Source organism: Gorilla gorilla, chromosome 16 (assembly GCF_029281585.2).
Source record: "Gorilla gorilla gorilla isolate KB3781 chromosome 16, NHGRI_mGorGor1-v2.1_pri, whole genome shotgun sequence".
Taxonomy (NCBI): Eukaryota; Metazoa; Chordata; class Mammalia; order Primates; family Hominidae; genus Gorilla; species Gorilla gorilla.
Window position 1 is genome coordinate 32,085,612 of NC_073240.2, and position 25,680 is coordinate 32,111,291.

General features: G+C 41.2%; 1 protein-coding gene across 2 annotated transcripts in view; it reads left to right on the top strand.

Annotated features, from left to right (window-relative positions):
• The window catches only part of OTUD7A (OTU deubiquitinase 7A), a 386,443-nt gene that overhangs the window by 187,240 nt on the left and 173,523 nt on the right, over positions 1–25,680 (top strand). The window lies entirely within an intron of this gene.

Here is a 25,680-nt window from a genome sequence, read left to right on the forward strand (position 1 = left end):
TTCTTCAGAATCCACCTATCTCACTGTTATCTATTTTAAAAGTTCAAAGTCATACATGATGACAGATATTTATTTCCTTTATGTTTATTTTTTTATTTGGGAAAATTGTTTATTCTATTTGAAAAGATAGACACTAAAATGAAACACTGAATTTTACCAGTCGCTGACATGTGTAAGTAGTCCACTAATATGGGCCGATGAGAAAGCCCAAAAGCTGAAATTCTCCTGTATTTGTGAAATCTAAATTCTTTTTTCTTAATGGAAAGAGCCACTGCCATTGACTGTCTTGGTTCCACTTACTCTAAGTGGTCTGGAAACTTCCAAGTATAAGCAACCAGCCCACTGGAATTTCTAACCAAATGTCCCTTAGACACCCTTCCCTGTGTCCCTTTTTAACACACACAGTCACACACAGTTATGCGAATGTGCACATACATTCACACACACATGCGCATGCAAACATGCACATATATTCACACACACTCAACATAAACATGCACACAGAAGTCACAAACACACATACACACTGTTAAACACATGCACACTCACATGGACACGCACACACACAGCACATGCATGCACATGATGCTCACACATGGACACCTAAACATACAGGCACACCTAGTCTGTGATCCATTCAGAGTTAATTTTTATATATGGTGTAAGATATAGATTGAGTTTACTTTACTGAAGTCCATTTGCTCCAGCATCATTTTTTGGAAAAGTCTTATCTTTTCTCCATTGGATTGTCTTTGTGCCTTTGTCAAAAATCAGTTGTCTTTTGTTTTAGTAATAAACGTGTCTATCCTTTACTATCCCAATACTATACTGTCTTGGCCACAGGAGGTTTATAATGCATCTTAAAATCAAGTGTGTGAGTCCTCTAACTTTTTTCTTTTTCAATGTTGTTTTGGCTAATCTAGTTTATCTTTCTATATAGATTTAGAATCAGCTTGTCTGTGCCTACAAAGAAACCTGCTGGAATGTTGACTGGGATTGCACTGAATTTATAGATCGGAGTGACTATACTTGACATCTTAACTGTGGTATATCTTACAATCCATAAAAACAATACATCTCTCTATTTATTTAGGTCAATTTTGGTCTCTTTTGTCTGAATTTTGTGAATTCCTTAGTTAGAATTTTTGACTGTGTCCTGGCTCTGTTGTTCTCCAGGTCTACATGGACGCTGTTTCCTTTTTCTAGCTTTGCACCACTGTCCATACTTCTTCCCCAATTACATGGAGCTCAGCCCTCCACTTTGCAAAATCCCCAGTCCTCTGTGGTTTTCAGATGAGATGTCACTTCCTCAGAGCCTCTCTCACTCTCTCCTCCACTCCAGTCTAGCATGGGTGCCCTTCCCTTGTGCCTGACACCATCTTGTCTCTCATAGCTCTAAGCATCATATGATATAACTGCCTCATTAATTTGTTTTTTAGGACAGCAGCCCAAATACTCTTAGAAGGTAGAGACCCTGCCTAATTTTAGGTTGTATCCCTAGCACGTAACACAGAGCAATGGCCCAGTTAATGGCAGCTGAGTGTAGGAATGGAGCAATGAAGGAGTGAAAGGAACTGAAAAGGGGGAAGTAAACTAGCCTTGAGTGAGGCTCTGCTCTGTGTCAAGCACCATGAAGGTAGGTCAACAGTGGTCAATAGAAATTAGACTGTCAGGGAGAAATTAGACAGTCATTATTAGACAGTGAAACACAGTCAGACAAAAAGGTATAGAGGGAGAAAGGAAAGGAGGGAGGGGGATATATAGACAGACATTCAGGCAGGTTTTGGATAATCAGATAAATACATTCATAGGCATATGGGTAGATATGCAGACAAACAAGATAGGTTGAAAGACATACAAGAAGGAAAAACATTGAGACTCCAGATGGACAGACAGAAAAACAGAGAGTTTCTAGCATAGAGAGACAGACAGGTGGTCATATAGACAGATATATAGCACAAAGACATACAGACATACTGACAAATAGACACCCAGAAACATGCATAGGTGGGTGGCTGGGTGGGTGGGTGCATGGATGGATGGATGGATGGAGACAGGTAGAAATAGACAGGATGGCAGAAAGAAAGAAACATGGATAGTTAGACATCTACTTAGCAGACACATGACCAACAGAAGGGGAGACAGAAAATCAGGAAAGAGGAAGGCAGACAGACAATGAGAAAATTAATAAGAAAGATAGATACGTACGGACAGGAAAAAATATATATCAAAAGATACATAGGTAGGTAGGTGGGTGGGACAAGAAAGGGAGAGATAGAATATAGATTGAAGATAGATGATAGGTGGACAGAGAGGCAGGCAGACCGATACGTATATTTTTATTTAGGTTTATTTAAACTTAACAAAGTTCTAAGAAAGATATGGTATCTTCCGCATGTATTGATGGGGAAGTGGATTCACAGGGGTTTAGTGACTTCCTAAAGACCACACTTGAAGAGAATGGCAAAACTTCAACTCAAAACTAGCCCTGCCTTTCCCCGGGGTTTGTGCCAGCACAGCCTGCATGGATTCTCCAGCCCACATCACTTCACCTGCTAAACAAAGTGCACCTTTCTACTCTTCTCTTGCTTGCATCTGCCTCCATCTGGAGCCCAGTCCCCTGTCATTTCTTGTATCTTATTTAATAGCTTCAGTAGGAAATGATGCTTGAAGTATGGTTTATTATGTGAGCAGGGGGCAAAGAGTTTGGGAGGCCTTAAAGTAGAGATGAGTGTCCTGCTCCTTCCCTCCCGGGTCCTGAGCTCCTAAGAGCCCTCATGACCATAGCCAGTTTTCCTTCTGGACAGTTTTCTACCCATGAGACCTTTTTCCCATTAGTATTGTTTAATCATGCTATAACACATTAATATTCTGATGTGTCTTAGAGACTTTCATGTTGACACCTGTAATGTAGTCCAGGTACTGATATAATAGGCTTGATTCAGCCAATCTCCTATGGACAAACTTTTTTTACATTTCCAGCTATGCTGTAGGGAACATCCTTAGACATGCCTCTTTGTACACATAAGCAGAGTGTTCTCTCAGGAAGATACTGAATGGCAGAATTGTACAGTTACAATTCTATATATGTATTCTATATTAAAATGTGTATTCTATATTAAAAACAATGTTAGATACTAAAAAAATGCCCCCTGCTGACCTCACCACTAGCCCAATATTCCCCTACTAGCAATGTTAAAAACTACCAATTTCACTTCACCAGGGCTTGATGTTTTCAGGGTTTTTTTCCCTTGCCAATTTGATGCATGAGGGCTTGGGTGAGGGTGGTTAGTGATTATCTTGTCTAATTTGTATTTTCGTCATTACGACTAAGGTTGATTCTCTTTTCATTTGTTGACTAGTCATTTGAGTTTCCTGTAAATTACGCATTCATATAATATGCCAATTTTTTAATTGGTCCTTTGAATACCAATCCCTTGTTTTTATGTTTTTTCCAGAATTTCTTATTCTGTTATATAACTTTAAAATATCTGTGATTTTTTTCTCATATAGAACTTTGTTTATTGTCTTTGGTTTTTGCTGTTATCAGTTTTATCAACTTTATTTTGATGGTGTATTAGTCTGTTTTCACACTGCAATAAAGAGCTGCCCAAGATTGGGTAATTTATAAAGGAAAGAGGTTTAACTGGCTTACAGTTCAGCATGGCTGAGGAGTCCTCAGGAAACTTACAATCATGGCGGAACGTGAAGGGGAAGCAAGGCACATTTCTTTACAGGGCAGCAGGAAGGAGAAATGCAAGCAGTGGAAATGCCAGGCACTTAGAGAACCATCATGTCTCATGAGAACTCATTCACTATCATGAGAACTCACTCACTATCATGAGAACAGCATGGGAGAAACCACCCCCATGATCCAATGACCTCCACCTGGTCCCACCCTTGACACATGGGGATTACAATTCAAGATAAGATTTTGGGTGGGGCCATAGCCAAACCATATAATTCCACATCTGGCCCCTTCCAAATCAAATCTCATGTTCTCACATTTCAAGACACAATCATGCCTTTCCAACAGTCCCCCAAAGTCTTAACTTATTCCAGCATTAACCCAGAAGTCCAAGTCCAAAATTTCATCTGAGACAAGGCAAGTCCCTTCTGCCTATGAACCTGTAAAGTCAAAAGCAAATTAGTTACTTCCTAGATACAATGGGGGTACAAGCATTGGGTGAATACAGCCATTCCAAATTGGAGAAATTAGCCAAAACAAAGGGGCTGCAGGCCCCATGCAAGTCCAAAATCCAGTAGGGCAATGTTAAACCTTAAAGTCCCAAAATGATCTCCTCTGACTCCATGTCTCACATCCAGGTCATGCTGATGGAACAGGTGAGCTCCTACAGCCTTGGGCAGCTCCATCCCTGTGGTATTGCAGGGTATAGACCCACTCCTGGCTGCTTTCACAGGCTTGTGTTGAGTGTCTGCGACTTTTCTAGGTGCACAGTACAAGCTGTTGGTGGATCTACCATTCTGGGATCTGGAGAATAGTGGCTCTCTTCTCACAGCTCCACTAAGCAGTGCCTCAGTGGGGACTCTGTGTGGGGGCTGTGACCCCACATTTCCCCTCTGCACTGCCCTAGCAGAGGTTCTTCATGAGGGCTTTGCCCCTGCAGCAAACTTTTGCCTGGACATCCAAGCATTTCCATAGATCCTCTGAAATCTAGGCAGAGGTTAACCTCAATTCTTGACTTCTGTGCAGCTGCAGGCCGAACACCACATGAAAGCTGCCAAGGCTTGGGGCTTGCACCCTCTGAAGCAACAACCTGAGCTGTACATTGGCCCATTTTAGCCACAGCTGGGACACAGGGCACCAAGTCCTGAGACTGCACAAAGCAGCAAGGCCCTGGGCCTGACCCACAAAACCGTTTTTTTTCCTCCTAGGCCTCCTGGCTTGTGATGGGAGGGGCTGCTGTGAAGACCTCTGACATGCCCTGGAGACATTTTCCCCATTATCTTGGTGATTAACATTTGGCTCCTCATTACTTATGTACATTTCTGCAGCCAGCTTGAATTGCTCCTCAAAAAATTGGTTTTTCTTTTCTATCGCATTGTCAGGCTGCAAATTTTCTGAACTTTTATGCTCTGCTTCCTTTTAAACATAAGTTCCAATTCCAAACCATATCTTTGTGAATGAATAAAACTAAATGCTTTTAAGAGCACCAAGTCATCTCTTAAACACTTTGCTGCTTAGAAATTTCTCCCACCAGATACCCTAAATCATCTCTCTCAAGTTCAGAGTTCCACAGATCCCTAGGGCAGGGGCAAAATGCCACCAGTCTCTTTGCTAAAGCATAAAAAGGGTCACCTTTGCTCCAGTTCCCAACAAGTTCCTCATCTCCATCTGAGACCACCTCAGCCTGGACTTGATTGTCCATCTCACTGTCAGCGTTTTGATCAAAGCCACTCAGCAAGTCTAGGAAGTTCCAAACTTTCCCACATCTTCCTGTCTTCTGAGCCCTCCAAACTGTTCCAACCTCTGCCTGTACCCAGTTCTAAAGTCACTTCCACATTCTTGGGTATCTTTATAGCAGCGCCCCACTCTCTGTGGTACCAATTTACTCTATTAGTCTGTTTTGATACTGCTATAAAGAACTGCCTGAGACTGGGTAATTTACAAAGGAAAGAGATTTAATTGACTCACAGTTCAGCATGGTTGGGGAGTCCTTAGGAAACTTACAATCATGGTGGAAGGTGAAGGGGAAGCAAGATACCTTCTTTACAGGACAGCGGGAAGGAGAAATACAAGCAGGGGAAATGCCAGGCACTTATAAAAACCATCAGATCTCATGAGAACTCACTCATTATCATGAGAACAGCATGGGGGAAACCACCCCCATGATCCAATTACCTCCACCTGATCCCACCCTTGACACATGGGGATTATGGGGATTACAATTCAAGATGACATTTTGGGTGGGGACACAGCCAAACCATATTAGGTGGACCTTCACTTTTTAGCTCTTAAAAAGGCTTTATTTGTTAGGGCTGGCTAAATGCTAAAATGAACATCCCCACAAATCTCAGCGCTTTAACACAAGGCAGGTTTATTTCTTGCCATGTGCCAGCCTGATAGGGACCACACCATCATGTAGGGACCCACATTTCTTCCATCCAGCAGCTCTACTATCCCCTGGAGTCACTGACTCCCTGCTGAATCCTCTCTAATGAGCTGAGCTGGCAAATAAGAGATAAGGGAGAAGTGGGAATGCAGTGGGAGACTAGGGCCAGGCCTGGAAATGGCTCACATTCCTTCCATGCCGTATTCTATTTTCATGGAACTTAAGTCACGTGGCCACACCTTGCTTGGCCTTGGGAGGCCAAGAAATGTGACCTAGAAACACAAAGGCAAGGGCCATGGTCAACATCAGGCAGGGTCTCCAGCACACTTTATTACCACAAGGTCATAAATATATTCACCTATACTTTTCTCTGGCACACTTACAGTTTTACCTCTTGTCTATGTGTATTTAATTCCTGTGGAATTTGTTGGTCAGTGATATGATGTAGGGAATCTTGATTTGTTTTTTCCAATTAGGTTTCCAACTTATTTTATAAATTTTATAATGTGGTCCTTTTCCCACAGGTTTTTCAGAAATTTGGGATTCCCCACGTGTGTCATTCTGTTAGTTAGCGATGCTTTCAGCTTCGTCGGAGATGTTTAATTTCACAAGACAGAGTTGGGAGCCAGTGCACCATTGGGTTGACTGCTCAGTGATGTCATGGCAGCATCTTTCAGGTTCTCTTGACCCGTCCCTCATGGTCACAGGCCAGCACAGCTTCTGGTATCACATCACTTCAAGGTGGGAGGATTCTATGCATACCTCTTAGGAAAGCAAAACATTTGCCAAAAGTAGCCTAGCAGATTTTCTGTTGCATTTTGGCAGCTCATGGAGGAGAAAGAACTGGCCACATGTATACTTTTAGCTGCAGGAAAAACTGGTAAAGCAGAAGTCAGAATTGTCTTGATTCACTTAGCCCAATCATCAGCCCATGTATTAAGCCCGTGGATTTACTACATGGGGCTGAGCACATTGTAGCCATGAGCAAAAGCAAAGGTCTGTTGGCAATAAGGAAGGGGAATGGGTATTGGATGGGAAGTTAAGGGCATCTGCCATTATCATCTACCAAATTCTGTCTCTCTTCCCCCACTACCCTCACACATCTCTGCATTTTCTGTTCTCCTCCACGGGTCCATGTGTCTCTGTCTGTCCCTGTGTATCCATCACTTTAGTCACAATATCTTTATGTGTGAAGTGTGGGAGAACAAACATCCAACTTATTTTCGTCAAAATTGTCTTGGAATTACTGGCTTATTCTTCTAAGTTTTAGAAACTGTTTGTCAGCTTCCACAAAAAAATTCTGTGTTGATTGCATTCAGCTTATTATACATATTAGAGAGGAACTGGCAACTTAACAATATAGTCTTCCCATCCATTTATTGAAGTTCTCTTTCTATACCTCATTAAAGATTTATTGTTTTCTGCAAAGGAAAAAAAATAAAGGTTTCCTTCTTTTTGTGTGTTTTTCCTAATTAACTTACAGGATATTTGGTGGGGGTTGGTTGTCTATTATGAAATAGATTTTTTTGTGTTGTTTTTAAAATTCTAACTTGGCTAATGTTGACATGTAGGAAAAGTGTTGATTTTTGGATGTTGATCTTGTTCCAGCCATTTAAAATGTTCTCATTTGTTATAATACTTAGTCATGAGTTTGTTCTAAACCTTGATGGAAATGCTTCTAAAGTTTTCATTATTAGGTCTGATAAGTCCTAAAAAATTAGAATCAATATCATTTAATAAGTAGAAAAAAAGGTTCCTTCTATTCCTGGTTTGTTTCAACTTGGTATAATGAATAACTGTGGGCTTTTTGGCGTCTTTTAAGATGACCATATGGTTTTTCTCCTCAAATTTGTTAAGATAGTGTATTGGCATGAGAATCATGTTTGGCTGTTAGTAACAGAGAGAAGACATTATGGCAGATTTAACAAGAGGAGAATTCACTTCTCTCACATGTATGAGAATGAGGCACTCCAGGGCTGGTAATGGCATCTCTAGAACCCCACAGACTCATCTCCTTCCACCCTAGTAACCCCCACAACCAAGCACCCAAGATGGCTGCAGCAGCTCCAAGGCTCTAATTTGTCTCTTTATGTCTTTTTCTGTGTTTTGGACTCATTTGCTAATCTTTAATTTTAAGTTGTACATCTATGTTTATAAATGGTGTTTGCCTTGGGTTTTTTTTTTCTATTGCCTCTTTTCTAGTTCAGACCTCTAAGTCATTTTACCTTTATCTATCAATTAGGAATACATTCAGCTACAAGTAACCAGACATTTGACTTAACTGGCTTGAAAAAATAGATACTTAGATGAGAAGTATAATAAGAAGTCCAGGGGTGGACTGTCTACGGCTGGTGCAAGTGTTCCATGATACCATCGGAAATAGCTTCCTACTCCACCCAACTTTTCTTGGGTTTTGTCCTCTTGCATTATGTTTTGTACTCCCAGAATGGTGGGTGGACTTGCAGATGTTATTTCCTCACTCAAGGCAGAAAGAAGGGGAAAAGGCATCATGAGAAAGGACTATTCCATTTAAGCCTGTCTCTTTCTATCAGGTAAGCAAGTGCTTTCCTCTAAACCCAACCAGTTGGAAACCCAACCATTTCCATCAGGTAGACCGAATCGTCATCCAACATGGCAGATGCAGATTGGTGAATCACAGGTCGGGGAATAACAGGCTTTTACCAATTGCATTTCATCCCTGGGTGCTAGGAATTTTGTCTTTCTTTTCTGAAATCCAGGGTCTCAACTGCTCCCTGATAAACCAAGATTCAGTCTGCAGTAGGTGCAAGGGTATGCAGTGGACAACATCTAAGAAGCTGGGCTAGCACCTGCCCGTTGCCTTCTAGGCTCTGGATGCCAATTTTTTGTATCTTCATTTATTTTCCTAAAGCATGTCATTCCTGTCAGTTCTGTCTTCTGAAATTCTCATCAGCCTCCCACTGGCCTCATAACATAGGTAAGCTACTCACCCTGGCAGCCCCCAGGGCTGGCCCTCACCTTCATCCCCAGCCTCTTGGCTGGTGGTGGGCTCTCCTGGACACACTGGGGTATCTGTGCCTGGCCACCACCCATGCTGCTCATCCAGCCCAGAATGCCCTCTTTGCACTTTTCCTTAATCCTCCTCAAAAATTTATCTTACCTTCAGCTGTCTTCATCTGCCAGGCACAGAGAACTGTTCCTTTCTTATATTCCAATGGGTTTACTTGTAAGCAGTATTAGAGTACTGATTCCAATCTAGGTGGAATTTTGGGTATTTTCATGTCTGCCCATCAGAATGGAGTATGAAGTGTTTTTAGTTTCCTTTTGTTCATTTATTCAGCATACTTATTATCTGGTATATTCCAGCTTGTGGTGATGTTAAGACAAATAAAACATGAACCCTGTCCTCCAGGGCAGCCTTCACAGAGAGAAGAAGGAGGCAAGTAGGTTGGGGTGACAGCTCAGTGCGCAAAGTGTGCCCCACCACTTGTCACAATGACAATGGCAGGCCAGGAAAAGAGGCTGACCCATTAGGCTGTCTTTTCCTTGAAAATAAGGTGACTTTACCCAGAAGAACTGATTTAATGATTGGAATCGATAGTAAAAGTAGCAATCTGATTTGTAAGTTTTTTGGATTTTTTTTAAACCCTTGTCAATGGCACATTGGTCTGATTCAGGCACATGTTTTATGCCAGTGTAACAGCTAGATTTGTGAGCCTGAAGAATAAAAACATAAATCTTTCAAAGCAAAGCGGCCTTGCAAGCATTCCAATGCTGAAGGTTTAGAATTGTCAGGCAAGCTCTGCTGCGCATTTTCAGGGATGAGATAATCTCTGTGACATGGAGGTTCTCGTGTAAGGTGATCTTTTCAGGGTGTGGGCACATTACACTGTTGCAAGATTGTAGTTTTCTGCAAGTCAGAACAAGTGTCACCATGTTTCGTGGCCTTACAAAGTTCACTTTCATGTTTAAGACTTTTCTTCAAAACTATTGATTATTATTCCTTGTGGATACTTTAGGAATTGTCTACAAACTAGCCCAAATTTAGAATGGTTGGACTTAGGATTTTCTAACTTTAGGATAGATTTCTTGGGAGGTTACCCCATCATAAGTCAAGGAGCTTCTGGACTTAACGATGGTTCAACTTATTTCAACTTTAAGGTGGATTTATTGGAATATTAAATTCATTTTCAACTTATTATATTTTCAACTTAAGATAAGTTTATTGGTGTATAACCCCATCATAAATTGAGCATCTGTAGTTTTTATGAACAATCTGTAACCTTTTTGGGATCCTAAGCCCATGACTGTAATGACAGCTGTACACTTGCTGTCATAGGAGGAACCCTGGAAGAATTCTGTATGCCATTGATGAGTATATCATTTCAGTGCACACAGGAGACTTCAGTAGGTCCTACACTTACTGCTATTCCCAAATATGTAAATTTTAGAAGAGACTTTTCTTCCATCTTTCCATACTGGGAGAAAACTATGAAAAGGTACAACTGAGTGAGTGTCAACTAAGGAAATGTTTTGCTTCCAATCATGCATCTGTGCACATAATATATTTCAAAGGTACCAGATGTTTTGACCTGACACCTTTTGAAGACACCCCGTTCCATTGTAAAGGGATGGTATTGTGTGATGGAATAATGGTGACTTTTGGATCAAAGTGAGTCTATGTGGGAATCCTTACTCTACCACTGGATACTCTACACTGGGTTCCATTTTAGTAAAATGGAACAAAACCACTGTCCCTGTGGAATTGTTGCCTGTATGAGAATTAACTCACCCTTAAAGCAGTAAGCACGATCAATGTAATTGTGGGCACTCAGCAAGTAACATTTATTTTCCTTAGTGAGACAGATAGGGGATTTAGGTCCATGGGAAGAATCTTTTTAACTCCATTCAAATAAATTTGAAAATCAAGTTAAGATGGATAAATCTCTAGGAAAATATGACCTAACAAAATTAAACCATATAGAGATAGAAAGACTGGGCAGAGCAATTTCCACAGGAAAAAATTAGAGGAAGGTGTAAAAGAGCTTCCTGAAAAAGAAGGACCAGGAAGATTGATTTGTGGGTCAAATCTGCCAACCTTCAGATATCGAATGGCCCTGGTGCTACTTAGGTTAATCCAGAGCATTGAAAATAAAGTGAAACTTTCAATTTTGTTTTATGTATATAATATTAACTATAAAGCCTGAAAAAGATTACACATAAAAGTAAAAACCATAGCTCAATCTAGTTTATTAATATTAATTTAAGAATTTTACAGAAAACCAAATGCCATGTGTTCTTGCTTAAAAGCGGGAGCTAAGCATTAAGTACACATGGACTCAAAGAAAAGAACAACAGACTCCGGGACCTACTTGAGGTTGGAGGGTGGGAAGAGGATGAGGATAAAAATACTACCTAGCAGGTCCTATGCTTATTACCTGGGTGGCAAAATAATCTGTACCCCAAACCCCCATGACATGCACTTTACCTATATAACAAACCTGTGCATGTCCCCTGAGCCTAAAGTAAAAGTTAGAAAAAAATAAACAAGTATTATGGGAATCGTTTAAAAAAGAGTTTTAAATAAAAATTAGCAAAACCAAATCAAAAAGCACATAAAAAGAAACATCAATGAATGATTAAAGGAGATTTATTCCAGAAACATGAGTTAGGTTCAGTATTAGGAAGCACATTAATATAATTCATCATACTAGTAGATTTTATGAAAAAAATAGTATGAAAGTCAACATCTATCCATAATAAAACCACTCAGTAGAAGAGGTTCATGTATACCTTTTAAACGTGTGTGTCACTACCCAACTTCAAACTATACTACAAGGCTACAGAAACCAAAACAGCATGGTACTGCTACAAAAAACAGACACATAGACCAATGGAACAGAATAGAGATCTTGGAAATAAGACCACACATCTGCAACCATCTGATTTTTGACAAAAACAAGCAATGGGGAAAGGATTCCTTATTTAATAAATGGTGCTGGGAAAACTGGCTAGCCATATGCAGAAAATTGAAACTGGATCCCTTCCTTACACCTTATACAAAAATTAACTCAAGATGGATTAAAGATTTAAATGTAAAACCCAAAACTATAAAAACCCTAGAAGAAAATCTAGGCAATGCCATCTAGGACGTAGGCATGGGCAAAGATTTCATGACAAAAGCATCAAAAGCAATTGCAATAAAAGCAAAGATTGGGATCTAATTAAACTAAAGAGCTTCTGCACAGCAAAGGAAGCTGTTATCAGAGTGAACAGACAGCCTACAGAATGGGAGAAGATTTTTTTTTTTTTTGAGACGGAGTCTCGCTTTGTCCCCCAGGCTGGAGTGCAGTGGTGCGATCTCGGCTCACTGCAAGCTCTGCCTCCCGGGTTCATGCCATTCTCCTGTCTCAGCCTCCCAAGTAGCTGGGACTACAGGCGCCCGCCACCACGCCCGGCTAATTTTTTTTTGTATTTTTAGTAGAGACGGGGTTTCACCTTGTTAGCCAGAATGGTCTTGATCTCCTGACCTCGTGATCCGCCCGCTTCGGCCTCCCAAAGTGCTGGGATTACAGGCGTGAGCCACCGCGCCCGGCCGGGAGAAGATTTTTATAATCTATCCATCTGATGAAGGTCTAATATCCAGAATCTACAAGGAACAAATTTACAAGAAAGAAACAAACCCATTAAAAAGTGGGCAAAGGATATGAACAGACACTTCTCAAAAGAAGACATTTAGGTGGCTAACAAACAGATGAAATAGAGCTCAACATCACTGGTCATTACAGAAATGCAAAGCAAAACTGCAGTGAGATACCATCTCATGCTAGTCAGAATGACAATTATTAAAAAGCCAAGAAACAACAGATGCTGGTGAAGCTGTGGAGAAATAAGAATGCATTTACACTGTTAGTGGGAATGTAAATTAGTTCAACCATTGTGGAAAACAGTGTGGCGATTCCTCAAAGACCTAGAACCAGAAATACCATTTGACCCGGCAATCCCATTACTATATATACCCAAAGGAATATAAATCATTCTGTTATAAAGATACATGCATGTGTGTGTTCATTTCAGCAGTATTCACAATAGCAAAGACATGGAATCAACCCAAATGCCCATCAGTGATAGACTGGATAAAGAAAATATGGGATCTTCATGGCTCTGACTCAGATGGACACAGCAGCATTCCGAGGCTTGCATCGTGAATTTTTAGCTCCAGATCAACTGCAAGAACAAACCAGCAATCCTGAGAGGACCCACAGACCCTCTGAAGGAAGCAGACTGCTCCTGCAGGACCCAGGAAACACCTCAAATACTGTGAGTGCCCCACCTGCGGAAGTGGAAAAGGGAGATCCTGCTCTCCCGAACACACACCCGCAATGGAGAAATTGAAGGTCTGTTTGCAGGAGAAGTTTCCGACCTTAACTGGAGCTGAGTCAGTTTAGAGAACTGAGTGAAATACAGGGGTAGAGGAAGCAGTGGGAAAGGCCCTGGGAGCTCCCTGGGTCCCCAAGCAGGCCATTCCTGCCTGGCACCGCAGGCATCCTTTGGGAGGGAAGCCAGAGGAGTGGGGAAAAACACCACAGAGAGAAGGAAGTCTCCAGCTGAACTTTGTAACAATTTGAACTGGGTGAGAAGCCTCTTTGCCAGAACTCAGGGGAGGGTGTGAATCTGTCCTGCAGACTCTCCACAGGCGGGGGTAGAACCAAGCCCCTTTCTTTCCAGCTGGGAAGCAGGTAACCTGGGGCAAGTTCTCAGCTCTGCTCACCCACTGCCTGGAAACAGACTTGGGGCTGTTACGGGAGGCACAGTGGGAGGAGACCGGCCCTTCGGACTGCATGGCAGCTGCGTGAGGCCTGCGACTGCCGGCTTTCCCTCACTTCCCTGACAGCCTGCATGACTCAGCAGAGGCAACCATAATCCTCGTAGGTACACAACTCCATTGACCTGGGAACCTCACCCCCCATCCCCCACAGCAGCCTCAGCAAGACGCACCGAAGGACAGTCTGAACTACGACACCCAACCCTGCCCCCACCTGATGGGCCTTCCCTATCCACCCTGGTAGCTGAAGACAAATGGCATGTAATCTTGGGAGTTCTAGGGCCCCACCCACCACTGGTTCTTCTCCATGCTACCACAGCTGATGCTCCCTGGAAAGTGCCATCTCCTGGCAGGTGGCCAACCAGCACAAAAATAGGATATTAAACCACCAAAGCTAAGAATCCTTGCAGAGTCCATTTGACCCCACCACCAGCTCCAGGAGAGCAGGTGCTGGTGTCCACAGCTAAGACACCCATAGATGGTTTACATCACAGGACTCTGTACAGACAATACCCAGTACCAGTCTGGAGCCAGGTAGACTTGCTGGGTGGCTAGACCCAGAAGAGAGACAGCAATCACTGCAGTTTGGCTGGCAGGAAGCCACAATTATAGGAAAAGCAGGAGAGTACTACATCAATGGAACACGCCATGAGACAAAAGAATCTGAACAACAGCCTTCAGCCGTAGACCTTCCCTCTGACAGAGCTTACCCAAATGAGAAGAAACCAGAAAACCAACCCTGCTAAGATGACCAAACAAGGCTCTTTAACACCCCCCAAAAAATCACACTAGTTCACCAGCAATGGATCCAAACCAAGAAGAAATCCCTGATTTACCTGAAAAATAATTCAGGAGGTTAGTTATTAAGCTAATCAGGGAGGCACCAGAGAAAGGCAAAGCCCAATGTGAGGAAATCCAAAAAACAATACAAGAAGTGAAGGGAGAAATATTCAAGGAAATAGCTTAAAGAAAAAACCATCAAAACTTCAGGAAACACTGGACACACTTATAGAAATGCAAAATGCTTTGGAAAATCTCAGCAATAGAATTGAACAAGTATAAGAAAGAAATTCAGAGCTCGAAGACAAAGTCTTTGAATTAACCCAATCCAACAAAGACAAAGAAAAAAGAATAAGAAAATATGAACAAAGCCTCCAAGAAGGCTGGGACTATGTTAAACAACCAAACCTAAGAATAATCAGTGTTCCTGAGGAATAAGAGATTTCTAAAAGCTTGGAAAAATATATTTGGGAGGAATAATGGAGGAAAACTTCCCTGGCCTTGCCAGAGACCTAGTCATTGAAATACAAGAAGCACAAAGAACACCTGGGAAATTCATCTCAAAAAGATCATCACTTAGGCACATTGTCATCAGATTATCTAAAGTTCAGATGAAGGAAAGAATCTTAAGAGCTGTGAGACAGAAGCACCAGGTAACCTATAAAGGAAAACCTGTCAGACTAACAGCAGATTTCTCAGCAGAAACCCTACAAGCTAGAAGGGATTGGGGCCCTATCTTCAGTATCCTCAAATGAAACCATTTTCAGCTAAGAATTTTGTATGCAGCAAAACTAAGCATCATATATGAGAGAAAGATACAGCCTTTCAGAAAATACAGAGAGAATTGACCACTACCAAGCCACCACTAGAAGAACTGCTAAAAGGAGCTCTAAATCTTGAAACAAATCCTAGAAACATATCAAAACAAAACTTTGTAAAGCATAAATCACACAGGACCTATAAAACAAAAATACAAGTTAAAAAGCAAAAACAAAAAATGAAAAAACCAAGGTACACAGGCAACAAATAGCACAATGAATGCAATGGGACCTCACATCTCAATAATAACATTGAATGTAAATGGCCTAAATGCTCCACTTAAAATATACAGAACTGCAAAATAAATAAGAACTCACCAATGAACTATCTGCTGCCTTCAGGAGACTCACCTAACACATAAGGACTCACGTAAACTTAAAGTAAAGGGGTGGAAAAAGGCATTTCATGCAAATGGACACCAAAAGCAAGCAGCAGTAGCTATTCTTATATCAGGCAAAACAAACTTTAAAGCAACAGCAGTTAAAAGAGACACAGAGGGACCATTATATAATGGTAAAAGGCCTTGTCCAACAGGAAAATATCACAATCCTAAACATACGTGCACCTAACACTGGAGCTCCCAAGTTTAAAGAACAATTACTAATAGACCTAAGAAATGAGATAGACAGCAACACAATAATAGTGGGGGACTTCAGTACTCCACTGACAGCACTAGACAGGTCATCAAGATAGAAAGTCAAAGAAACAATGGATTTAAACTATACCTTGGAACAAATGGACTTAACAGATATGTACAGAACATTTCATCCAGCAACCACGGGATACACATTCTATTCAACAGCACATGGAAGTTTCTCCAAGATAGACCATATGATAGGCCTCAAAATGAGCCTCAGTAAATATAAGAAAATTAAAGTATATCAAGCACTCTCTCAGACCACAGTGGAATCAAACTGGAAATCAATTCCAAAAGGAACCTTCAAAACCATGCAAATACGTGGGAATTAAATAACCTGTTCCTGAATGATCATTGGGTCAAAAATGTAATCACGGTGGAAATTTAAAAATTATTCAAACTCAACGACAATAATGACACAACCTATCAAACCTCTGGGATACAGCAAAGGGGATACTAGGAGGAAAGTTCATAGCCCTAAACACCTATCAAAAAGACTGAAAGGGCAGAAACTGACATTCTAAAGTCACACCTCAAGGAACTAGAGAAACAAGAACAAACCAAACCCGAACCCAGCAGAAGAAAGGAAATAACCAAGATCAGAGCAGAACTAAATGAAATTGAAACAAAAAAAATACAAAAGATAAATGAAACAAAAGCTGGTTTTTTGAAAAAATAAATAAAATTCAAGACCACTAGCAAGATTAACTAAGAAAAGAAGAGAGAAAATCTAAATAACCTCATTAAGAAACAAACGGGAGATATTACACCACAGAAATACAAAAGATGTGACACCACAGAAATACAAAGGATTATTCAAGGCTACTATGAACACCTTTACATACATAAACTAGAAAACCTAGAAGACATGGATAAATTCCTGGAAAAATACAATCCTCCTAGCTTAAATCAGGAAGAATTAGATACCCTGAACAGACCAATAACAAGCAGTGTGATTGAAATCTTAATTTAAAAATTACCAACAAAAGAAGTCCAGGACCAGATGGATTCACAGCAGAATTCGACGCTATTCCACAAGACAGAGAAAGAAGAAAGACTCCCTAATTCATTCTATGAAGCTAGCCTCACCCTAATACCAAAACCAGGAAAGGACATAACCAAAAAAGAAAACTACAGACTGATATCCTTGCTGAACATAGATGCTAAAATCATTAACAAAATACTGGCTAACAGAATCCAACAACATATCAAAAAAAAAATCCACCATGATCAAGTGGGTTTCATACCAGGGATGAAGGGATGATTTCACATACGCAAGTCAATAAACGCAATGTACCACACAAACAGAATTTGGAACAAAAATCACGTGATCGTCTCGATAGATGCAGAAAAAGCATTCAACAAAATCCAGCGTCGCTTTATGATTAAAACTCTCAGCAAAATCGGCATGCAAGGGACATACCTCAATGTAATAAAAGCCATCTGTGACAAACCCATAGCCAACATAATACTGAATGGGAAAAGCTGAAAGCTTCCCTCTGAGAACTGGAACAAGATAAGGATGCCCACTCTCACCACTCCTCTTCAACATAGTACTTGAAGTCCTAGCCAGAGCAATCAGACGAGAGAAATAAAGGGCATCCACATCAGTGAAGAGGCAGTCATACTATCACTGTTTGCTGATAATATGATTGTTTACCTTGAAAACCCTAAAGACTCCTCCAGAAAGCTCCTAGAACTGATGAAAGAATTCAACAAAGTTTCTGGATACAAGATTAATGTACACAAATTGGTAGCTCTTCTATACACCAGGAGAGACCAAGCGGAGAGTCAAATCAATAACTCAACCATTTTTATAACAGCTGCAAAAATAAAATCAAATACTTAGGAATATACCTAACCAAGGAGATGAAAGACCTCTACAAGGAAAACTACAGAACACTGGTGAAAGAAATAATAGATGACACAAACAATTGGGAACACATCCCATGCTCATGGATGGGTAGAATCAATATTGAGAAAATGACCATACTGCCAAAAGCAATCTACAAATTCAGTGCAATCCCCATCAAAATACTGCCATCATTCTTCACAGAATTAGAAACAGCAATTCTAAAATTCATATGGAACCAAAAAAAGAGCCTGCATAGCCAAAGTAAGACTAAGCAAAAAGAACAAATTTGGAGGCATCACACTACCTGATTTCAAACTATACTATAAGGCCGTAGTCACCAAAACAGCGTGGTACTGGTATAAAAATAGGCACATAGAGCAATGGAAAACAATAGAGAACCCAGAAATACACCCAAATACTTACAGCCAACTGATCTTTGACAAAGCAAACAAAAACATAAAGTAGGGAAAGGACGGCCTTTTGAACAAATGATGCTGGGATAATTGGCTAGCCACATGTAGGAGAATGAAACAGGATCCTCATCTCTCACTTTATACAAATACCAACTCAAGAGGGATTAATGACTTATATCTAAGACCTGAAACTATAAAAGTTCTAGAAGATAACATTGGAAAACCCCTTGTAGACATTGGCTTAGGCAAGGATTTCACGAGCAAGAACCCAAAAGCAAATGCAATAAAAACAAAAATAAATAGCTGGGACTTAATTAAACGAAAGAGCTTTTGCATGGTAAAAGGAACAGCCAGCAGAGTAAACAGATACCCCACAGAGTGGGAGAAAATCTTCACAATCTATACATCTGACAAAGGACTAATATCCAGAATCTACCACAAACTCAAATCAGTAAGAAAAAAAAATCCCATCAAAAAGTGGGCTAAGGATATGAATAGACAGTTCTCAAAAGAAGATATACAAATGGCCAACAAACATGAAAAAATGCTCAACATCTCTAATGGTCAGGGAAATGGAAATCAAAACCACAATGTGATACCACCTTACTCCTGCAAGAATGGCCATAATAAAAAAAAAAAATCAACGAACAGTAGATGTTGGCATGGATGTGGTGAACAGGGAGCACTTCTACACTCCTGGTGGGAATGTAAACTAGTGCAGCCACTATGGAAAACAGTGTGGAGACTCCTTAAAGAACTAAAAGTAGAGCTACCATTTGATCCAGCAATCCCACTACTTGGTATCTACCCAGAGGAAAAGAAATCATTGTACGAAGAAGATACTTGCACACGCATGTTTGTAGCAGCACAATTCACAATTGCAAAATCATGGGACCAACCCAAATGCCATCAATCAATGAGTGGATAAAGAAACTATAGTATATTTATACAATGGAATACTAGTTGGCCATAAAAAGAAATGAATTAACATCATTTGCAGTGACCTGGATGAGATTGGAAACTATTATTCTAAGTGAAGTAACTCAGGAATGAGATCGTACATTCTCACTGATATGTGGGAGCTAAGCTATGAGGACGCAAAGGCATAAGAATGATACAATGGACTTTGGGGACTTGGGGGGAAGGATGGGAGGGGAGCAAAGGATAAAAGACTACAAATAGGGTTCTGTGTGTACTGCTCAGGTGATGGGTGCACCAAAATCTCAAAAATCGCCACTAAAGAACTTACTCATGTAACCAAACACCACCTGTACCCCAATAACTTATGGAAAAATAAAAATTTTTTAAAGAAAATGTGGTACATATACACCATGGAATACTATGCAGCCATAAAAAGGAAACAGATCATGTCCTTTGCAGGGACATGGTTGGAACTGAAAGCCATTATCCTCAGCAAACTAACACAGGAACAGAAAACCAAACACCACATGTTCTCACTTATAAGTGAGAGCTGAACAATGAGAACACATGGACACAGGGAGGGGAACAACACACACTGGAGCCTTTCGGGGGGATGGGGGGATGGTGAGCATCAGGATAAATAATGCATGCAGGGCTTAATACCCAAGTGATGGGTTGATAGGTACAACAAACCACCATGGCACGCATTTACCTATGTAACAAACCTGCACATCCTGCACATGTATCCTGGAACTTTAAATTAAATTTTTAAAAAATTGTGTGTGTGTGTGTGTACGTGTGTGTGTGTGTGTGTGTGTGTGTGTGTGTGTGTGTTTAGCCCAAGACCCCACACCCAACATCTTTTTCGGTGTGGAAACACCAAAGTTATTTCCACTAAAGTTAGGAGCAAAGCAAAGATGCCCATAACGTCTCATAGTATGTAATATTATATTGAATGCATCAATCAAGGAAATTGGACAGGATTTGGCAATAGAGAGATACTCCATCTCAAAAAAAAGAGTTAACACAAACTATATTTGCATTTGATACGATTGTGTATCTGGAAAACTGAAAAAAACTGGAAATTTGCTATAAATTGTAAGAACTTAGTAAAATAGCAAGATATAAATTTAGCACACAGAAATCAATAGCTTTGATTTGAGCAGGATAAATTGAAAGAGTAACTGTGTAATATGCTATCATTCCTGATTTTATTAGGAACTAGGATTTGGTGTGGGAAGGAGGTTCATCTGTAAAAGAGATTAGGTTAAGTAAAAACTCCTAAGTCTTCAATTTGAATTGGAAATATTAGAATGAACTCAAAATTTGTTTTTAAAACAAACATATTTCTTAGCAGTCCAAGAAGTCCTGTAAACAATGACTAAACCACTAGTTATGGGTACACCAAGCATTCAGATTGTGGTCTTGAAAAACCATTCTCAAAAAAAAAGACTCATAGTTCTTTGGAGAAACGTTGAATTCTAGATCCAGAACAGTAAATGTAGAAAAGGGACCTGAAACATTTTGTCACACAAGATATGTAGAAAAGACTCTATCAGCTACACTAGTGTCAAGGGAACTTGATTCAGGCCTTAAGCATCAATAAAGACAACAACTGCTCTATATTGGATAGATTGAAATGCATAAAATATGTTTAAGTCGATGAATGCAAAATATTTCAAAAAAAGTAACAAATTGATCCCGTGGAAGGAAGCTAGTGAACCAACTTGTCCAAGTAAAATGATGAATTACAAGGTCATAAATAAAGCATCTATCTTGCCTTTTCTATTAGATGTCTACCACTGGGTGACCAAATAGTAGATTAGTAGAAGTTTCCCTTTAAGAATTCCAGCTAATAAATGAAGAATGAATAAAAGAATTATGCTGCCAGTATACACAACCCCTCTTGAATTGCTGGGTCTAGGCAATGATCATCAGTGGCTGCTACCATCACAGGCAGAGACAGATACTCAGTGCCAACTGATGGAAGAAGACAGCACCAAAATGTGCCCCAAATTGAATCTGAATCTGATCGAGTCTTATATCCCAGTGCTGATTTACATGAAATAGAGAGGACAGAGGAGCATGTGACATGGCACCATAGGAGCAATCAGTAAAAGCCAGATGATAGAAAACTCTAGAGAAAAATATATATATAAGATTTTTCAACAAACAGAGGAAAAAGACAGAGGCAAAATCTGTAGATTAAAAAAGACATATCAACCAATTACAATAAGAGATCTTTCTTGAATTCTGATTCAAACAAACTGAAAAACTAAATATGTGAACTTACAACATTTGATATCATTGGAAATTTGCACACTGGATATTGCACTGAAGAATTTTTGTTATTTTTAGGTGGGATTATGGTACTGTGGTTATGTTTTAAAGAGTCTTAGAGAGAGATGGAAGTAGTTGTGGATGAAATAACGTGTTATCTGGAATTTGCTTCAAAATTATGTGAGCAGGAGAAGGGTTGGAGATAGAGAAGAAGCATGGTTGGCTAAGAATTGATGATTGTCATGCCTGAGGGATGGGTACATTGGCTTTAATATACTTTTCTGTCTACTTTTATACATATTTAAATTTTTATTAGAAAAATATTTTTAAAATATATACCATCAGGTAATTCTGTGTTCTCCTTGTTAGCCTAAAAATCTAAGCTCAAGAGTAGAGAGACTGGAATGTTGAGATGTCATTTACAATTTCTAGTGCCCCACTTTCTCCTGTCAGTTAAACTACTGTTTAACTCGTATTAAGAACCGTTGAAGAATTTGATATGTCATTGATGAGTATATCATTTCAATGCATATAAGACAAAACTCCAGTAGATCCTACACTTACTGCTATTCCCAAAGTTATACATTTTAGGAGAGACTTTTCTTCCATCTTTCCATACTAGGAGAAAATTATGAAAAAGTACAATGAGTGAGTGTCAACTAAGGAAATGTTTTGCTTCCAATCATGCATCTATGCACATATTTTATTTTAAAGGCACCAGATGCTCTGAGAGCTGGCACAAGGCCCAGTCATGGCCCCTGAACAGAAGGCATGTCTCCTTCCCATTGGGCCCATTGGGTGTCCAGCCCGCGGCACCTGCTGGACAAGTGAAATGGGCTCAAAGCCCACACATGTGCCTTCTCAGAGCCTCAGGTACAAGTGGTGGGTCCCAGCACTGCCCACTGTTGCTGCTGGAGCCTTCCTCAGTTCCTACAAGACAATGTGTTTGAGAATATCAGCTTCAACAAGGGGAAAACTAAAGAGTGAAATGATCCTGCAACAATGCGAAGAACTTCAATGTGCCCCACAGACATTCCTATAGCCACTTTTGTTTGATTTTCACACAGCCCTATCTGTCGCTGTCTGGCCAAACCTCTCTTCTTATTCATCAGTAAGAAGCACCTCCCCTCTCCTCACCCAGGGCTTTTTACATTGAATTTCCTGGAGAACTTGCTTCATCACAGTCCAAATTACTCTTAGACTCATCTTTATCTCTAGCTGGCGTTGTGGAGGTTATGTAAGTAATATACATGGCCAAGCTTTGGAAATGATAATGTGCTCTATGCATATGAATGTTTGGCAGAGCCAACCTTCCCAGAACTCATGCCCCCGCACTGAAAGACACCGGGCTTTCTTAATTTTCATCTAAACCGTGAAGATGCTCTGGAAAATGTGTTTCCCTAATGTGGCATCCACAGAAGCCTTTCTGCCCTAGTGCACCACGCTTGCCCAAGGTCACAATGGCGTCTGGCAAGGGATGGGCCACGCAGGCTCTTGGAATGTTGACATCTGAGTTGAGACATCCAATTCATTTCACCACGGGAGCCCAGGTATCTGATCTTCTTACCAGGGTGGGCTTCCTTGCCAGGCCGGACAAGATGAACGCATGCCTGACCTTTTTTCATATTTAACCATTCACCCCCTTAACAGGGATGTATAAATGTATGGGTAGTCAAGGGTGGATTCTCAATACCAGAACAGTACATTTGCCTATTGTTTTAATCTATGTCAATGGTAATAATAGTAATAGTGCATGTTCTTTCAGTGTCATCTCACTGTATCCTTACTGCAATTCTAAGAGGCAGGGTTGTTCTCACCCTCATTGCTCAGATGTGACAACCAAGGCTTCAAGAAATGAAGTAGCCTTTCCAGGGTTGCAGGGGCTTTGCACCCAGCCAGGCCATCAGCTCCCAAGCCTGTGCGTGACCCCAGATCTGTTCATCCACCCCTCTGTTCCCTTATCCGTGTGTTTAGTGTGCTGTATCATCAAACAGACCTGATGAGAGCGAGCTCCCGCTCCCCACTCACTTGCGTGCCCCTTCCCGTGGCCCTCGCTGGCCCTCTCTGAGGTCAGTCTCTCTGGCTGTGATGGGTGTTCACTGGGCTGCCTCCCAACCACCTGCCTCCCAGGCAGCAGCTTTGAGCTCATGCCAGGGCCTGGCAGCCCTCTGGAGCCAGGGGCAAAGGAAAAATGGTCATGCCAACCTTGCCTTCATTTAAAAGGCTGATATTTTGTTCCTCAAAGATATTTTTGCGCTGATTTTTATTTTTGCAAATATAGCACTAAAATGTTGTTTATGTCGATTCCTGAGTGTTTTTGCACCCCCTTCGATTCTGCAGCAGTGGCAGGTGCCTCCTCACCTCACCTTAGAGTTGGCCCTGCTGTGTGCCAGGCACTGTGGGCAGGAGGATAGAAAGGAGGATGAAGTGGATCCCAGCTCTCAGGCAGCTGGCCCTCTGTTGAGAGAGATGTTAAAAGCATTCACTATCCTATTCACTGCCCTGAGAGTGAAGAGTAACGTCCAGGCACTCATTCACCCATAGTCTTCCTGTACCTGTCCCCAGGGATCAGACCACAAGCCTCTGCCATCATCTCCCAGTCTCATTCTCCATCTACCCGTTTTATTGCCTTCCAGTGTCCAGTTATAACATCTACAAATATAATGCAGCAGTGTTTTATTTGAGCTTCATTGAAACAGAAGTTTTATTTTATTTTATTTATTTATTTATTTATTTATTTATTTATTTATTTATTCATTCATTCATTCATTCATTCATTCATGCCCAGGCTGGAGTGCAATGGCGCGATCTCAGCTCACTGTAACCTCCACCTCTCAGGTTCAAGCAATTCTCCTGCCTCAGCCTCTCAAGTAGCTGGGATTACAGGTGCCTGCCACCACACCTGGCTTTTTTTTTTTTTTTTTTAAATTAGTAGAGACAGGGTTTCACCATGTTGGCCAGGCTGCCCTTGAACTCCAGACCTCAGGTGATCTACCAGCCTTGGCCTCCCAAAGTGCTGGGATTACAGGTGTAATCCACTGCACCTGGCCAAAACAGAAGTTAATGGAAAATGGATCCTGAGGTAGTTTGGTCTTTATCCTGCTACACCTCTGTCTTCCAATTTTACTCTCTCTGGTTGGACCAGTTCCTTCACTAAGTGTCTTCCAAATCCAGCAGTTGGTCTCTGAGACCTGTATGTGTGTGTCTGTCCCTTCTGCTTACTGGGGAGATCCTCGGGAGGCTCAGGGGGCTCATAGTTCCCACAGAGTCCCTGCAGTCATGGCCTGAACAGATTAGCAGCTCCATGAAGGTTGCTTAAGTAATCAATGAACACTGCAACCTCGGATACGGGAAAGAAGACGGAATTTAAGGCAGGAGCCCCCACCAGTTTAACCCTCTGTGATTCCAAGCCAAGGCACTAGAGGTAGGCCCCTTATACCTGCCTTCAGCAAGCTGGTGGCAGCAGTTTTCTTGCTCAGTGGAGCCCTGGGAAGGCGAAGGTGGTCTCAGGGTCCCTGTTGAGAGTTCATTCACTGGCTCATAATTAATGTATATTGAGCATGTACTATGGGCCAGTACATTTTGTGCATGAATTCCTTAAAATTTCATAATAACTGTGAGATACAATTATTATTATAATTGTATTGATGAGGAAACTGAGGCACAGAGAGGTGATATAACATGCCCAAGGTCACACAAAGTGGTGGAACCATTTTGGCCCCAGAGACTGATTCCAGGGCCAACCCTCTGTCCCCACACGGCACTGCCCCTCCTAAGGCAGTCACCATGCACTGATGGTACACATTACTCTCCCCAGGGTGGCTGATGAGACCTTCAGAGACGTTCTGTCCAAGGGCTAGGATGCACTGAGGAGAGCAGGAATGCAGGGCCAGGGCACGGCCACCCAGAGCCTCATGCTGTTCAAAGCGGCTGAGTGAGTGCTTTAGACCACACAAGGCAGGTTGAGAGGCACAGTGCATGCTTGGGAGGATGGCACGGGGCAGTGGGTGAGGATGGCCCAGGTGGCTGGGGTCAAATGTCCCCACCAGCCCAGTCCCTCCCATATCATCATGGGACATGAATGTGAGGGTGTGGTG